Consider the following 14070-nt stretch of genomic DNA (forward strand, 5'->3'; position numbering starts at 1 on the left):
AAAGCTCTCCTAACAGTCATTTTTTAAGATGTAAAATTCCTTGAAGGAGAAAAGGTGAGCACAATCAGATCAATTACTGCTGTTAATCATTCCTCCCAGTAAGATGGGGTCTTTTCACTCAGGTAATCTGGAAGTAAGCCATTTATTCTTTTATTAATTTTAATTTTTATTAAATGAACACATGTATATAGTCTAAAATGCCAACAAGTTCTGTAAAGCTTATAGCAAAAACTTCCTACTCCACCCTCATCCCCTTACCCAGACGTAATCCCCCTCAACTGTTCCAGATCGTTCTTCCAGTATTTACTTCTGTATTTCTAAATAATGCTTGTTAGGCTGAATCACAAGAAATTGCAATTTTTGGAGGTGAGAGTGGTTAACATTAGCAATTTCAGATGGTTCAACTTAATACTACTGTTTTGAGGGTTTACAGTTCTGAACATTCTCGACGGACTCCCCACCACGGAGAGAAAGGATTTAGATTTAGTACAGCCTCCCCCTCCACAGACACACAAACGTGCAAACACACACACGCTCACTTCTCCCCCATCCTTCTGATATAGTTAGAGAACGACTGGAGATTAAGAATTTACATTATCACTCTAGGGAAACATTACTCCCAGTTGAACCTTACACACTGTATTGTGATTTCCTTTCCTTTCTTGTTCAATTTATTTTTCCCTGAAATTATTCATTGCCTCTTTTTTAAATTAGTTTTCTATATACCTGTCATAATTTAGCCACGAACTTCTTGACGTGATTCTTAAATTTCTCTCAAGCATATAAGATAACCTGTCAATTTTCTTTTTGCTTGCAGTGTCATTCCAGAAACTCTCCATCTCTCTGACATCATAATTTTTAAAAACATTTTCTTCTACTCCTGGTTGCTTATCTCTGTTTTTCATGAATTTCTTTTCTCTGTCTGCTTTGGTCTTCGTCTTCCACATTCAGAGTCTTCCTCGAATGTCTAGCAATCCTTAGCTCTTTGTTCAAGTTTATAGTAAGGTACTGAAAAGCTAATTAGAAGCTCTAGGTGTCAACTGGTGGGTCTCCACATAGGGTAAAGGAAAGAAATTGATGGTTTCAGTGGAGCACTCACATGTCAGCATTCATGAATGTTTCTCTTTGGGTCAGTCAGTTTCCACTGAGAGGATTCCTCCAATCTTCTCCCCCAGGGCCCAATCCTGGTTTCCAGTATTAGGAAACCTTTACACTGGGAAGGAACTGGAGGAATCCCAATGTTCAGAATGTAGATGTTCATGTAATAGACCTTTAAGGCACAGCCCTTCTCCCTGCCCTCAGTTGTACCTGTTGTTCCTGAGCACAGGATCTGTCTGATTCAGTGTTTCTAGAGAAGAAACCCCCTGCCTTCTGCTGGGATGAGAAAATAACAGTGAAAAAAAGTTGCCTGGATGTGCAGGGTACAAAAGAGGGTCTGGAGACTACAGATTCACAGTCAGTCTGTGTCCAGCCAAACCCCACACCCTGGCAATCAGAGATACCTGGTACCTCTGTGCCTTAACTTTGCCTGAGTTTTGCATTATGATTCGGCTTGCTTCTTACATATTACAGACCCACCCTGCACTAGAAATTAGGCTTCAGTGTCACCATTCTGCTAAGTAAGTTGCTACTCATTCATCTTCCTTTCATCTTTTAAATTAATCCATCAGCTAATATGAATAAATATTTATGGTGATAGATGTTTGAGACTACAACTTTGAACATGATAGACACTCGGGGTTTATAGTCTCCAGAAAAAAAAAGAATAAATACTTAAATAAGCAGTTACAATAAAGTGCTATGATAGACATACAGGGGGTGGGGGACTCTAGACACAGATCATGGATCTGGAGAGAAATAAATTACGCTAAGTGGTGAAAAAATAGGCATGAGGAGAGAAAAAGAACATCCGAACAAAATGAACAGCCTATGGGAAGACTTAAAATTGACAGAGACCGTGGTACATTTAGATAACTTTCAAAGTCTGGTGTGATCGGAGCATAGTGCAAGGGGGAGAATGGTGAGGGATGAGAGAGGAGAGTGGCGGCGAGGAGGTGAAGGGCAATGTAAGACATTGCAAAGAGCTGGGACTTTACTGTAAATGGAAGCCATTGTAAGAGCTGAAGAAGGGGAGTGACACAATAAGATTTTCTTTTGCAGGATAACTCTGGCTGCTGTGTGGAAAAAGGCTTGGGAGAGAGATGGAATTACAAGCAAGGAGACAATAGGAGGCTAGCGTGGTGATTCAGACAGGACGTGAAAATTGCTGGTACTAGTATGGGAGTGACAGTAATTTTATTTTTATGTCCATGGATTCATGAGAGATTTAGAACGACTTTGCCCATCGACTAGATTGTGGACCATTCCTGCATGTTTCTGGAGTGAGCATCCATGGGTCTGTGGCAGTTTCATAGAGAGGGTCCAGGAAATGCAAAGGATTTGAAAGAAAGATGGTCTGTTCGATTTGAGCATGCTAAGTTTGAGGTATTCATGTGACATTCTAGAAAAGTCAGGCAGCAGTTGAATACATGGATCTGAAGTTTAAGGCAAGCAACTTGGGATGTACATGTAGCTTTGAGAGCCAGCAACAATAACAATAACAATTTCAGGCAAAGGAAAGGACGAGGCTGTGCAGGGAGAGGCTATAGGGTGTGTGTGGAGAGACACACAAGGAACAAGACAAGACCTATCCGAACACCAGGATTTAAGGAATAAACAAAACCAAAAGAGCCCCGCTAAGCAGACTGAGACAGATTTTCTCAAGAACTAGGAGGAAAGCAGGGGAGTTGTTTCCAACTTAGGGAAAGAGTTATAACAAGGATGGAAAAGTCAACAGTATCAAATGTTACCCAGGGGTCAACTAAGGTAAGGACTGAAGAGTTTCCAGTGGACAAAGAGAGGAGGAGATAGTGGATGACCTTGGCTACAGCAATTTCAGTGGAGAAGGGACGTTAGCCAGGGTGTCAAGGGTGAGGATGTGAAGTCAGTGAACTTTGCCCACTCTCTCCGGAAGTGGTGAGAGAGTATGATGGCAAGGATGTGGGGCACTCATAAGATGACAGATTTGGGGTCAGGAGGCTCTGTATTTTCTGTAAAGCAGGTATAGCTACCTGCATGGAGAATAGGAGAGAGAGATGACTGAAAAGACAAGGCTTTCCAGGTAGCCTTAAGATCCAAGTTAGTATTCAGACCATGAATTTATAGTAGCTCCAACCTATGGCCTGATGTGATTTAAGTTTGAATCATCCCCTTTTTCCCCCAAAGCCAAAAAGATGTAATGTGATATAAAGCCGTTCACCTTTCCATCAAACTTGTAAGATGCATAAGAAATTTAGGGAAATAGTAATACTAAATTTTACAGAACAATTCAATGACATTCAGCAGTGTTAAAATTTCAGTCTCTTGACAATCTAGTTCACAGTTTGGAAGATCATGTTTCATCACAGAAAAAGCCTTTAAATGATTCTCTTAAACAACCTATTTGATTATTCTTGTTTGCTTAATTTCAAAGGCTATTCACTAGGTCCTCAGAGAATGAACAGCTTCCTATACATGCAAAAAAAAAAAATCCTTCTAAAAATGGGATCCCAATGTTGCATTGCACTGACACCTTTGGTTTTAAACTATATGATTATCTCAGAAAACAAATGACCTGTTTTTACTGACCTATAATCAAGTCATTTCACTTGGAAATTTTTTTAAGCATCAGTGCTCAGATTATCTGTTTTTCATCAAATTTGGTCTAGGTCTACTTCTTCCATCAAAGAGTCTTTTTAAATCCTCCTTGGTTATTGGCAAGTAATATATAATGTATCTTTGGAGGGACAAGGTTGTTAAAGGTATGCCTGGTCATGTTACTACTGTATGTAAAGAATCATTTTCAACACCATTTACAGTAACCAGCCCTCCTTATTTCTACCTTGTTGGCAAAGCCCTCTAAGAAATGACACATACATGGTCAATATGGTATATTAGAGATCTTTGTTATCCATCAGTGTAACTGCCCCATTATGTACACAGTAGGTTCCTGATGAATATTTATTGAAAACCTGAATGAGTGAGCTTTTATATCTTTGAAGAACAGTTATTCTTTCATATCTATTCTTCAGGAATGTCAAGTTGTGTCTAAAAGTAATCAAGTGTGACAACTGTAATAGTTTCCTAAGCTTTTGTGTCTTAATTCCCATGCTTTCACATTCACTTGCAGACAGCGAGTGTATAAAGCACCTTTTCATGTTTGCAATGATCCCACATAGTCATGATCCTCAGTGGAGCTATCACATATATTGACCTTTAAATCCTTATGGTACAACATCGGATGGTGACTCAGGAAAAGACATCAGAGAGAGAATTTGTGTGTGTTTGGTTTAATTTGGTTTTAGTGCTGAATATTGCATCTGGACTTCTTAATAAGGAGAAAAGAGGTTGAATACCTGGGGGACAAGTGTTGTATACACACTGAAAGGCAGCGCTCATCTCCTCTGAATACATGAAGACGGAGAGGAGGATGGTGCTGAGCAGACAGAATGTTCAGGGTATTAGTGTGGTCCACGGAAAACTGCTGCACAATCAAAACTGATGGAAGAAGTCTCATCAAGCAGCTTTGAAAACATTTATTTTTCTTTCAAAAGTTAGGTAACTATTTTTTTTTTAAAGACTTGGCATCAAGGTTGCTTTCTGAATTTTTGGCTCTCTGTAAAAAGAAAACATTGTTTTCTGCATTTGGCTTATTATGCCTGTCGGTCTATCGTTGAGGTGAGGCTGTGATAATGGAAGACCACTGAGGCACAGCACCGGAAAGTTTAAGCTAGGGAAAAAAATTAATCACTGGTTTAGATAAACATATTAATTTTCCAAAAAAAAAAGGTTAATGAAATGGGTAACCTTTTACGTGTAAAAGCTGTTTTGTTCCAAGTTTACTCTCAACGTCCCAGACACCCAAGACATTTAATGTGGGTTTTGTTTTCAGCTCACTCTTTTCTTTGTTTCTGCATTCATTTATTCGGTCGTTTCTCAAAGCATTTGTCATGCACCCGCTCCATGCAAAGTTCTTTGCAAAGCCGTGTCAGAGATTTAAGAGTAGGATTCTTGTTTCTCCTGAAAGAGCTGTTAAATAGTTTCATGCTGGGAATGGCTCAGGACTGTTCATTTGAAATATGGGTATGGGGGGAGGGAGTAGCTCAAGTGGGAGAGCGTGTGCTTAGCATGGCCGGGGTCTTGGGTTCAATCCCCAGTGCTTCCTCTGAGAATAAATAAATAAGTAAACCTGATTACCTCTCCCCACCAAAAAAAAAAAAAAAGTGTGTAAATACTCGTAGCAGTTAAGAGAAAAAATGACTTGATTTCTCTAGCTATTTTACCCATAACGGACGCTCTTCTCACTAGGCTGTCGTGTGGCTTGAGTTCATAAACTCCCGAGGTGAAATTAATAGGCTACCTTTCCATCTGCAGAATTGGATATATTGAGTCATGCCTCTAAGTATTTCAGTCTTTTATTTTCCATTATCTTGCATAGAGTGAGAAAATAAAAAAGGTTTACAAAAAGCATTTTTCCTATTCGTAGTAAAATTTTAAAATTAGCCCAAAGTACTAGTATCTTTCTTTTACCATATAAATTATTATTTCCTTTCATAAAATTAGATGGGCTGTTATACAAAGTAAATAGTTCAGCATTTTTATTGGTGTAAAGTAGTATTTGATGGAGCTAAATGTGTATAGTCATTTAATACATATTTTTAAATTATTTTCTTGTTTCTGTACTTTGTATGGGGGAAAGCTTTGTAACTTTTTTTAGATAATCTCCAAATTTGGAGGAAAACAGTATACCTTAGATGTGTTGATAGAGCAGTGTTTTTATTATAACATTCATAGTATTCCATTTGATTAGACAAAATCATGTTACCAGTGAACCCACATCAAATATTTTTCTCAAGTATCAAAATAACTTGTAATTAAGGAACATATTTAATTATCAGAGTTCATCATTCTTTGAGAATGCATGTTATCTCTGTAAAACCAAGTATGCTAATAATACATATGAACACAAATGCAAGCTATAAAGCCCTGCATTTTAAAAATTGGTTTAACATTGCTGAATTGCCTATTGGGAGTGAGATACTCAATAGAAACAGAAAAAAGATGAATGACTTTCAAATGTTTATAAGCTGGTTGGAGAAACAAACAGGTGAAACAATGGATATTGTTGTAGACACCTGCAGAGACACCTGCCCAGCCTTGGTCACCTGAGGACTGACAATCCCACACCAGTATGACTGGGGTCTCCGGACCACAGCTGATTTGACAAACGCTTTAGGTAGCTCAACTTTGTTTCTGTTACTTATAGAGTTACTTAGTTTGTTTGCAATATTTTGCAGAGTAAGGAAAGAAAAGGTTCCTTTTGTTTCTGTTATTCACTCAAACAAAATGTTACTAAAAAAATCATAAAAGTCATAGTTTGGGGTGCAAACAATGGTCAGCGGTCAAATCCCAGAGAGCTCTGCTCGAACACCAACATGGTGGTGGCAGGAGGAAGTCCCTCCCATCATCCCAGCTCCAACATGAAGGAGATGCTCTGAGGAGTAGAAGTTGGCTGTGGCAGATTGTTCCAAAGCACCATATGTGGAACAAAGGCCCTATGCTTCTAGCTACCAAAGCAGTAATAGCTCCAGGAGGCTGTTCCCTCAGTAGGAAGGAGACCAGCCAAGGCCTTCACATCAGATCTCTTTCCTACTCCCTGATCTAAGTAACCAGCCCTTTCTGTTCTCATGTAACCACTTCCCAGAGCCCCATGTGAACCCGTTCAAGGCCATTTTAGCAGCACCTAAAAGCCTTGCTGTCCTTCCCCATCGCTAGACATCCATCAGTTCAAGCCTGTAAACCCTAAGTTCTCCACAGACTCAAATTTCAGTGAGAAGAAACAGAGGAGTGAGTAGACCATCTTTCCCTGACACCTCTGAGTTTCCCATGCAAAATGCCCCATCTCTGCTCTGAAGCTAGTCATACCCTAAGACAACAGTAAAGAATGAGCTACATTTGTGGGCCTGGACTAGACCCTGTCTGATGCACGTCTGCATAACCCGGGTCTAAAACCAGGGTCTCGCTGCATACCTGGGAAAGTGCTTGTCAGGATCTGTCAGCGACGAAGGGAAGAAAGCCCCTATTAAGGTACCCACCTATCTAATGAAGAACACCCCATGTGAGAAGAGCCCATATCTACCTCACAAAACACTTTCTGGAAAAGGATGGTGAGTTTTAAGAATGAACAGCAAATTTCCAGACAAAATTGGCAATAGTCTTCCAAGCACAGAGTGGTACAAAAATTGGCTTCCCTGTGGCAAAGGCACATAGTTTAGTATGATTAAAGCCAATGTGGGAGAAATTCTAGCTGGAAATACTGTGCCAAGGAGTGTGGATTTTCTCCTGAAGGCTGTAGGATATCCTTGAAGGAGATGAAGTAGAAGAATGACATAATCAAATTAGGGATTCAGAAACTTCAAAACAAGAGCAATGTAGAGAACTGAATTAGGAGGTTATTATAGCCTCTGTAAGTAATGACATCTAAGAGAGTAGGTCTTAAAGCTTCTCATCACACACACAAAAATGTGTAACTATGTGTGGTGATAGATGTTTACTAGACTTATTTTGTTATATATGTAAATTCAAATCACTATGCTGTACACTTAAAGCTAATATAATCTTATATGTCTATTGTATCTCAATAGAAAAAATTAAAATTAAAAAAGTGATGAAGTTTTCTAAATAAGATCACTCAGCAAGAATAAAAAAAAAATAGAAGAGATATTTGGGAAGGACAAGTACAGAACTTGTTGACTGAGGAAGAGGCTAGGATGACTACCAGCTCTTTCTGGTCTAGGCTAAGGGTAGGCATGGAGGAAGGGTTAGTGTCCTATTTTGGTTTAACCTCTCTTTGCAAAACATTGCAATATTCCCTTACTTATTCCCAAGCAGAATTTATGGTTAGATTTTTCTCTGGAACATATTTAAGCTAGTGAGTGATGCTTATGTATTAATTTTCCATTGCTGTGTAAAAATTATTACAGACTTAGTGACAAAACACCCAATTATTAACTCAGAGTTCTGGGTCTGAAGTCAGGCATGGCATGCCTATGTTCTCTGCTCGGGGTTTCATAAAGATGTAATCAGGTGTCAGCTGGTCTGGGCTCTTATATGGAAGCTCTGGGGAAAAAAATCTGCTTCTAAGTTGTGTTGGCAGAATCCAGTTCCTTGTAGCTGTAGGACCGACGTCCCCCGTTACTAGCCTGCTGTCAGCTGGGCTACTGTCAGCTTCTAGAGGCCACCTACATTCCTTGGTATATGGCCCCTTCCATCTTCAAAGCTAGCAATGGTGCATTGAATCCTCATGCTTTAGACTCTCCATGGCTTCCCCTTCTGCCACCAGCCAGAGAAAACTCTCTGCTTTTAAAATGTTCCTGTAATTTGATCAGGCCACTCAGATACTCTCTTTTTTATCATATAACACCATGGGAGTGATACAAAGGGACAATGGTCATGAAGCCATCATAAAATCCTTCCCACCACACCTTACAAGGGTGGAGCTAAAATAAGTGATTCTCCCCCAAGACCAGGGTAGTGTGAAGAGGGAGAGTAAGATCAGAGTAGAGAGTTGAATAAAAAGCCAGACTCAGAGGCCAAATGGAGAAGTCAACAGCTCTCCAAAGAGAATGTCCAGAAGCAGAAACTAAAACAAGGATATGGACCCAGAAGAATAAGAGTCAGGAATACAAGAGTAAAATGGTGACTTGAGCAAAGATGTCTAGCCTTCTTCCCAGGCTCTTGTTATGGTGACACAATGATTTTGAAAATAATGAAAAGCTGTCTCAACACTTGATCTATGGCTTCAAAGAGATACAGTAGAGATGGAACCAGATGAAGATAAGCAGAGGAGGTCTTGGGGAAATTCCAGCAACATCCTCCAAATTTGAAGGCTGAGAGTTGAAGAAAAGAATGGACTGTGGGGCAAGCAAGTGTGTCACAAAGGAACTACAAAATCATCCAGAAGCAACTGTGCTATGAGCCCATGAGCACTGGCCAACCTGCCTAAGAGAGAGCTGAAGGGCAGCTGGGCTGGATGACCGGATGGGCAGAAGAAACAGGAGAGGCACAACTCCAGGGCTTGTGCCTCGAGTAGAGGTCAAACCACACCAAAAACTAGGCATAGATATTTGGCCCCTGGAAGACAGTTAACAGAGACTCAACGTGCAGATAAATGGAATTTCTGAAAGAGACCAGAACAAATGGAACAGAAGCAGGGCTCAAATAAATAAGAGGACAGCTTGCATTCATTGCGAACTTACAATGTTCCAGGCACTATGCTAAGAACTGAACAGGCATCATCTTTAGTGGTACTCCTTCCATTGTTCTTGGAAACAATTGCAACCTTGCTGGTGACTCATTCAACACTCCGCCTTCTCAGTTCTTAACTAGTTCACTTTTCTGAGCTTTCGTTAGGATTAACCTTGGATGACATTAACATTGCAGCCCCTGCTCCCTTTTTGTTTGCATTGGCCTTGATTTCTTGTAGGATGGTTTCCTTTTTTTTTTTTTTCTTGGCAGGGGGCGTTGTATTGGGGGTTTCCACTCACCTTTAATTTTCAATTTCACTGAATTACTTTGCTTGAGATGTGTCTCTTTTACACTTAATCTTGTGGAATTACATTTTTTTAAGCAATATGAGGAATAAGGAGTTTTTTATTCTCTCTCAACAGATTGCTCCATTTACATTTATTAATCTGACACTATCTTTAGTCTTAGTTCTATATTTTATGTATTTAATACTTGTATTGTTTTCTCTATCTTCCTATGTGATCTGGGTTTCTCTATTTTGTTTTTGTGTGGCTTTATGTTTATAATAAATTTTTTGTTTTTAGATTTTGTACTTTTGAATAATACATTTGGACAACTTTTAGAATTTACTCATCAGCCTTAAACAGTATCTACCAACTTTTCCTAAGGAGGATGAGGAAATTATCCTACATACATCTCGCAAATTTACACGCCCTCCACGTACTGATTTGGCTGGTTATATTGCCACTTTAATTTATTCTGGTGTTATCTTTATGCATTAAAATGACACACTTAAACCTTCATAATTTGAATTACCAGCACTTGTTCGAATTTCTTAAGCTCCATAATGAAATAAGAGGAAACAAATACTTTCTCTCATCTCTATTTCCTTCTGACTTCCTGCTTATTGTACTGAGATCATTATTTCCATGTTTTATAATTTATAACCTTTGCATTTTCTTCTAATGCCATAATCCCCAGGTGTTTAGTCCTGGTGCTATATCTAAATAGTACCAGTTTTTTCATTATTCTCTTCCCGGACTCTTTATTTTCATTTATCTCTTGTCTCTTGATCGGCTGGACTTCATAATCAAATAGATTTTTTTCCCCAAAAAGTTAATGAGTGTCACGTTTCCTGAGTTCTTTGGTTTGTCAAAATAATATATTTGTGTTCTGTATACCTGAATAACATTTAACTGAGTATAAAAATCTCAGAACACACTTTCTTTCCCTGAAGACTTTGTAGCAATTGCCTTACCACTTTCTAGCACTGTTGCTAGGAAATTTAATGCTGGCTTGGTTTTCCCTTGATATAGGTGATGTCTTCATTTTCTGGCTTGGTTTTATTCATTAATTTGAGTGTTAGTTAAATGTCTATGATGTAATAAGCACTTTCCTAACTGCAAAGTCTGTATCAGGTTCTTTATTCCTGATGCCCAGCAACTCTGCCATTATCAGTTGTCCTAAGACCTGAGGACATAGCACCCACCTTCAATCCACAGAATCAAGTCTTCTTTTATGGCAGTGATTTTTGTCTTTCTACCCTTAAAACATTATTGGAGTCCCATGGATTCTGCTCTTTTTGTTGAAAAGTAGTTGAAATTTTAGTCACTTCCTGATTTAGTTCATTTTCTGATGTGTATTATCGACTTGCCTTTTTTTAGTGTTTTTTTCTTCTACTCACCCAACTGGCTATTTTTTTTTTCTTTTTCTTTTGTTCCTATCTTTCAAATATCTACACATTAGTTTATGTTGGCTTCTTTCTAATTATGACTCATTTTTAAATGAGGGCAATTCCATCTGATTCCATTTTTTGCACAGAGTCATAGCAGGAAGGAACCAAGGAGAGAGCCAGAATCATGGGAGCCTCGCTGCAGATGCGTCATCTCAGGAGACTCTCTCATCAGCTCTGCTGTGCCTTTGCTCTGAGAACATGTCTCCTCCCTATGACCCGTGCTCCTTCTGGGAGGGAGCAGAAGGTTCTATGGCTCATGGGGAAGCCCCATAAGGCTCCAGTTCTCTCTGTGGTGACCTGACTCTTATTTTCATTCTCCTTCAACTGACATTGAGCCACTGATGAAAGCTGACTCCATGAGCATCACAGAACTGCAGCGGGGCATGGAGGTTAAGTGGACAGGCTCTGTAACTGAGAAGTAAGACTGGGATCGTGATAGTACCCTCGCCATAAGGTTACTGTGAGGATTACCTGAGCTGGTACATGGAAACCATTTAGAGCAGCGCCTTGCACCTAGTAAGCACTCAAATAACCATCAGTCCTGGGTACTGTCGACACTGTTATTAGTGCTACGATTATTCCCATCGTATGGCTCCAGGATGTTTCCTTCAAAGTTAATGGATTTTTCTCCTTCCAATCCCATCTGGTCTGCAGCTCTTCGGTGTGGGATGTGGAATTAGTGGTTTCCAGTAAGGGGTAACTGGTGAAGTGCTCCCGAGCTGTGCCACCTACTATTGGAAAACTCTGCAGTGTGTAGACTGTCAAGTGTGAATCTCCTTTTGGCATCCTCCTGGAATTGAGGCCAAATGTCCCTAAATTTAGAAGCAATTCTTCATAGTTTGGGACTGTGTCTGTCTCCTGGTTTCATTAAAGATGGACTCTTTTGTTAGAATTTGTGTTGCTTTCAGTTGATATTAGAGAGTGGAGATTAATACAATTATCTTCACACTGCCATCTTCAAGGAAAAGCTCTTAACGTTTTTAAATCCAGGAATATTTTTAAATAAGTGAGAGAATGATGAGCTCCTTTTTCTCCACTGAAGCTTAAATATGAAGACATTATAAGAAGGATTTAAGAGTTAATGCAGTTTAAAAGGACAATTTAAACCTCAAAACCTAAGAGAGATTATTAAGTTGTATTCCAATTTTGCCCTTGTGACTAAATATTTTTTATTTAGAAAATAGTTTTGCATTTGAAGTGTAGTGTTATAATATAAAATCTTGGTAAATATATTTCAAGTTGTTATTTAAAACTTCTGTGAAATTTCGACTGAGTGTAAGTAGATGTATTTTTATATTTCTATATAAATATCTATGTATGTGTCTCTGTATATATGTGCATATGTATATGTATATATGAATATAGATATTCAAAAGACATATTCCAAATTATATTAATCTGGTTTCAATCCATTTTGTCCAGGACAGAGTTTGAATTTTACGGACATTACTTTCCCTTTGAGTCTGTGTCTTAGAGAAGTAAAAGGGAAGTACTAAGGGAAGTAAAATATTTCAATCAGTTGAAAGTTATTTGCTATTTTCATGATGACAATGATCTCACACTATATTTATAAATTATTTCATTTCCTTTTCAAACAACCAGATGATGAAAAAGCAATTATTATGCCTACTTCACTGATAAGGAAAATAAGGCTCAGGGGTAAGTCACGCGCCGAGCGTCATCCAACCAGCAAGTAACCGAGCCACACTGGCTCAAAACCCATGCTCCTAAATAAATACTATGCTTAACTACCTCCCCTCTCTCTCCAATGCTGCCTACTTATGTCACAATACACATTTCACAGGAGGGAAAAAATAAATTTCAAGTCAGTAATTGTTCAAGGTCACCCAATCCCAAAGAGAAAGTGAGAAATGATGCTCTTTTCACGACAGCTCTTAAAAATCAGAAAATTGAGGTTATGTGTCCCAGAATAGAGAGCAAGTGAGAAACTTTTCATCAATATTTTTAAATTCATTTATAATTTTTAAGACCTATTTTCCCTGTACTAAGGCAGTGGGGATAAAAAAAAAACAAAACAAAACACTCTCAAGAAAGTTCTTTTCTATCAGTGGCCAAATCTTCCAAAGTATGAGTGCATCTCCAAAGCAAATGTCCACCTGGCTATTAAACGTAGAGAAAAAGAAATTGCTCTGAACAATGCTGCATATAAACTGAATTTTTGAGAAATAATAAATGTGATTCTCCTTGAAAGTGATTTTTTAAAAATTCAGGTTGCTGAAGTAAGTCAAAAAAAGACAAATATAGCTCTTCACTTCCATATGCTGAGGTTAATCATAAAATGCATCTTTGTTTTAAAATCCCATGAATGTCGGAATAGGAAACCATCCAGTGTCAGTTCATAAGTGGACTTTTCTGTTTGAAGCTTTGACAGATGACTCCCTGCCTTTGCTTCTCTTTGCTGAGGAGGGAAGCAGTGGCCTTCTGGGGCAGCTCCTTAAAGATATTTCTGTGAGATTTATGGGGCACAAAGCACTCTCAAAGACAAATCAATATATCCAAGTTGAGCATTCTGATATAATCACACTGATCAAGAAAAGTGCTTCATCGCCACAGATCTGTCATTCCTTCCTTTTATTGTGTGGAGATGCCTAAAGATTGTGCGTCCCTGAAACAAAGCTCTGAATGACCGTCTCCAGTCATGGAGGATATTAACAGAATTCTGTAACTTCAGCCATCATTCTAGAAGCAGAATTTATTTCCCTTGGGAAAACCATTCAAGTTCAAACTTGGTGGGAGAAATACGTATCCCAGAACAAAACTAATGAAGAAAGATGGGCTGGATTATGGTCTTATAATTAGTTGGGAAGCTAAATATACACACAACGTTAACCTCGGATATTTCTGCAAGTCATAAATTCCATCGGGTTGTAGAAATGATGATCTCATTGCTCCACATTGTTCCTGAGGGAAGACTTACAGTTGTCTTGATTACCAGGGGGGCAGGTTCTCACCAGGCCCTGTCTTGAACGCTCTCCAGTTCCCCGGGATGC

This window comes from Camelus bactrianus, chromosome 3 (assembly GCF_048773025.1).
Source record: "Camelus bactrianus isolate YW-2024 breed Bactrian camel chromosome 3, ASM4877302v1, whole genome shotgun sequence".
Taxonomy (NCBI): Eukaryota; Metazoa; Chordata; class Mammalia; order Artiodactyla; family Camelidae; genus Camelus; species Camelus bactrianus.